At 32.5% G+C, this 5,062-nt stretch overlaps 1 protein-coding gene across 1 annotated transcript in view; it reads right to left on the bottom strand.

The window, feature by feature from the left end:
- Positions 1-5,048, bottom strand: part of LOC144962774 (uncharacterized) — a 46,614-nt gene extending 41,566 nt beyond the window's left edge. Inside the window, exon 1 of the mRNA XM_078896014.1 lies at positions 4,817-5,048. The gene's annotated coding sequence lies outside the window, so the exon portion shown is untranslated. The remainder of the gene's footprint in view (positions 1-4,816) is intronic.
- Positions 5,049-5,062: the final 14 nt, after the last annotated feature.

Raw genomic sequence — 5,062 nt, 5'->3', positions numbered from 1 at the left:
TCACGGGTTCAACACAAACAAACGCCGCGAAGTTAGTTGGCCAGCATTTTAGCTAATAAACCAATATTCTCAACACAAATATGTAACATAGAAACAATTGAGACATTGAGTATGCTCCAGTTTTTGGGGTGAACTTTTAATTCAGAAATGTGAGTGGAGCAGGCACTTATGTTGATATAATCAATCAGACTATAAACATTTAAGGTTACACGCAGTTTTGTGTTTTATACGGCTGGCGGATGATGTGAGTTTTTTTTTTACTAAATGAATAACATCATTATGTCAGTGCGTGATTCCAACAACTGAGATGTAAACCTTTTAGCACTCTCTGATTGTTTTCTTCAACTGGTCAATATCATCATCCCACTGTCAATAAACCCAAGTGTGTATAACACAGTCTAGTCTGAACGTAATTACGATATTTGTCGGAAAGTTGAAACTAAATCAATATACACCACTACAGTGTTACATTTACATATCGATCTAAAAGGCAAACTACACGAATGATGGAATAGGCAAGGTACAAGGAAGTAAACAAGATCTCTCTCACACAGTACAAACCAATACACCACAACCCGTAAGAATTGAGTCATTTGAGATTGATCCAATGAAGACTATAATTTTGGACTCTGACGAAATACTTTCTTTTTATTTGCGACCTATCGCCTTAAAACGGTATTAAATCGGGTTGAACTAGAAATTGAAATTCAATTTACAGCCAAAATATCAGATTGGGTTAATTTTTTGGATTTTCTTTTATTGGGAATAAATAAAGTAATTTCTTAAATAATAAAAATCATAATGTTATATTTCAGATCATTTTAAATCTAAATTCACATTTGGACATATGTGGTGATAGAAGTAGTAAGCTCGCAGTCTGAATGACGCTTGATGAGAATTAATTGTGTGATTCATAGTCGATAAGTTTAGCTGCTCTCTCCATCCATTGGTCACGGTCCTGGGCCATAGTTTTGAGGCTGTCAAGATCTTGTGACTTTCGAACGGAGGGCACTGCAATATTTCTTAGTTCTTCAGGGATTAAGTCGGCCTCATCTGAATCCAGAAATGTTGAGAGATCCTGGTTCAGGGTAGTTACTATTGATGTTGGTGGTCTCCCTACATATTTGTTGCCATGAGGGAAATATTCTCTCATTGCAGTTTGGGCTGGGATGTTATCTTTTCGACGTAAGATGTGACCAAATAGCCTCCATTGCTGTTCTCTTTTTTTCTTATAGATCAGTATTTGTAATGATATATGGCCAATAGATTCGACAAAATAGTTTGCGGTGGTATGAATCGAGACTTTCTAATTTCTTTTTTTTTGTGAGGCCCCAGGTTCCACAATTAAATCTCAATATCGTAATAATCAGTGCCTCGTAAATCTGTATTCGTTTATTCTCACGGATTGTGTTATTTCTATCCCATAAATTTTAGAGTTGGTTGAATGCGTTGGTGGTCAGCTGCTTTCGTTTTCTGATGTCTTCATTTTCGCTGATCAAATTGCCTACTTTACGTAGACTTTTCCATTGATTTATATTTCTGCTGATTTTTGTATATTCTGTTTTGGATTGATTCACTTTTAGATTCCATGCTTTTAGGGTGGTTGGTCACACATTTTCTAAAGGGCATTTCTTTTCATTTGGCTTTTTAGCAGAATGTGTTTTCTACTTCCAAGATTGAGAACTTGTTTTGTCTTCAATATCTTATTATACATATCAGCTAGTATTTGTATGCCTTCGTCGTCCAGACATTGTCGACCTTCTGCTCTAACACCATTTAAACCTGGCGATCTGTTGTTATTGAACTCTTGTATTGCTTCGCTTATTTCTTGGGGCGTTATATGCGTTTCCAGCTCTTGATTGGTAGACTCGAATGGTTCCAATTCTTGAATACCCTTGTATTTTTCAGTGAAGTACACGCTTATAGTGTTCATAATTTCGTTATCATTGCATAAAGTCTCATTACATTTATCTTTGATTACAAGTCTATAATGTGTTTTCTGTCGTTTGATTGTATTCACCGCTTTGAGCATCTTCACACTGTCTCTCGTACTATTTATTTCTGTCACAATCTCATCTATTTTCTTTTTGTGATTATCTATTGATTGAGATTTAATTTTATGCATGATTTCATTCTTTTGTCTCTTCATTTTGTTCTTCGCATCCGTTTTTGAGCAGCTGTTGACGTCAAGTATCAGTTGTTTTTGCTGCTGTGATAAGTCATGCAGTATTGGATAGTAGTCTTGTTTATGTGTTTCCCTGCTCATCAGCACGATTTGGATAACTAAGACCTAATAACAATCTGATGAAGTGGGTCACAATTTGGCCATATAACTTTTATCTTGGAATGTAAACAAGATTTGTCATACAGAAAACACCAATACACTTCTAGCCTTGAGAACCGAGTCATTTGAGATTGATGATTGATCTAATGAAGGTTTTAATGTCGAATTCTGATAAACTACTTTTTTTTTCATTTTGGCAAACCAATTTTTACGTCAAAAGTCAAATGTCACTCAATTATGATGAGACTTCAAACACAATTTACAGAGCAAGACAGAAGACAACACAAGTCATAATAATGGAGTCATTTGAGATTGATCCAACAGAGACTATAATTTTGACAAAACAATTTCTTTTTATATGCGACGCATCATCTTGAAACTGTTTTTAATCGGGTTGAACTAGAAGCTGAAAAATTCAATTTACAACCGAAATATTAGACTTGGGTAAATTATTTTTTTTGTTTGGGAGAAATAATATAATTCATATGTAAAAAGGTTTTAAAAATGTCATTCTTCTGATTATTATAAATTTAGATTCACATTTCGACACGTAGTTAACTCTGATATCTGTAATACCAGTTTGAGGAGATGAGTTAGTCTATGTTTTGTCCAAAAATATTTGACTTCAAAGATCGATCGATTATGGTGTTCTCCGCTTGTCAAGAAGTCTGGTTGTTTTTGGCTTTTTTTTTAAAAAAAAAAACAGTTTACTACCGTACTCTTATAAAAACGCATATTTCAAAATTTGGCCAGAGAAATTCGTCCCTCAAATATCGATCGATATTTGAATGACGATTTTTTTTGCCAAATATGTATGTCTATACGTGTTTATCCAGAGCACGGCAATTAACTGATTGAAATGTTGTCAGTCATTGTAAACGATGGGTATCTGAAGTAAAATTATTTTTAAATGTGTTACGTCAGAGTACGAAGTATGTCCCTTTCAATCTCTATCGCTTACATCTACATTTCTATTTCTCTCTTTATCCTATTCCCTGCCTGTCTATACATCCATCTTTTTATCTATTAGTTTATTTATCTAAACATTAATCCATTTATCCACCAATATGTATTTGTTGATCCAACTAATATATCGTTTTTCTTTCTTTCTACCAATCTTTATATCTATCTATTCATCTGCCTATTATAGAAAATGCATTATGTTATGTAAAAATCAAATGCCATAAAAGCAAATATTTGCCCGAGTCTGTCTAAAAGACACTGTAAAGTACTGTAAAGCATTGATAATCATGCTATTTAAAAGAACAGCCAGGACAGATGTTAAATATTCCCCTGCATTAAAATACATTCGCAGTGATGGTAATATAATGCTGTCTGCGGCAATAACAATAAAGATGATACTAATGCTGGTGATTATGGCGATGATAAAAATGATAATGATGATAAAAGTAATGTTGATGATGACGATGATTAAAAAAATAATACGATGATGATCGTTACCTGTAGTTAAGCAATGCCAGATCAAACGAGGTAAATAAATTAAGGCTGAATTCTTGGTTATATAAAAAATAGTTCCAGACAAATTTAACATCCGAGGGCAAATATATCACCATAAGCTTCAAATTTATTTAATTAAACGACTATGATACGAATCCCTAATTCATGCAAGTAATAGATTATTCTTGGAAGATCATGTCAAATATTTCAGTCAAGCGTCTCAACTGACTTGTACTTATTTGGAAGTCTGATTTCTATTGTATACTAAATTATTATGGGCTCATTGTTGTAATGGAACTACTCTCAAACCAACGCAAAATATTGTCCATTACAAGAATGTTAAAACGAGCACATTATTGCAATCGGTTATCAGACCTGAAAATTGGAGCACGTCTGTCTCAACCCTGTTTTTTAAATGAGAAACTTTCATCTTAAAGCCAGTTGATTGTTGAAACAAAAAAATAAAATTTTATACAATAGTTACATGTTCAATACATTCTTTTTTTAAATTGTGCCAGCATTATTGGAAAAATCTGTTTTCTTTAGAAAATTACCTACAGTATTTTTTTTAAAATCTAAAGCAGCGTGACTAAACATTAATAATTCTAATCTATGCACAAAATAACCCAAGACAATAAAGTAAAAGTCTAAGAGACCTCATTAGGTTTGGTTTGCACATCCAGGTGGATATTTTCATATGATATCTCTCGCGTGTTATTTTCATTTTTTTCCCCCCAACCAATGTAAAGCGCATTGAGCATTATATCGTTTTATAAATGCCCTATACAAAATGCCATCTATTATTATTATTATTATTATTATTATTATTATTATTATTATCATCATCATCATCATCATCATCATCATCATCACCACCATTATTATTATTATTATTATTATTATTATTATTATTATTATTATTATTATTATTATTATTATTATTATTATTATTATTATTATTATTATTATTATCATTATTCCAAAAAAAAATTCTCAACACAATTCAACATTGACGAAATGCTCTAATACTCGTCACAAGTTATAATCAAATCAAACTGCGATATTAAATCTTACCTTGATGTTTTAGGTTAAGGTGCTTAAGTCAACTATCTAAACATGTAACTCTGCATTATAAAAGTCAACACTACTAGAGGTTTATTATTCCAGACACACATTTTTGTGTTTGAAGAATAAAAACAAGTCCAAGAAATAGAAATCACACATCGAACACGCTAGACAGTAGAATCGTTTCACAACGATGGTAGAAACTCGTACATTATGAAGATTGGGAAAACGACAGAACATCGCGAGACAGGCTGA

This window comes from Berghia stephanieae, chromosome 1 (assembly GCF_034508935.2).
Source record: "Berghia stephanieae isolate SIO BIC M18660-M18661 chromosome 1, UCSD_Bste_1.3, whole genome shotgun sequence".
In the NCBI taxonomy this organism is placed as follows: Eukaryota; Metazoa; Mollusca; class Gastropoda; order Nudibranchia; family Aeolidiidae; genus Berghia; species Berghia stephanieae.
Note: the sequence above shows the minus strand (reverse complement) of the source record. Positions and strands in the feature narration are given on the sequence as shown.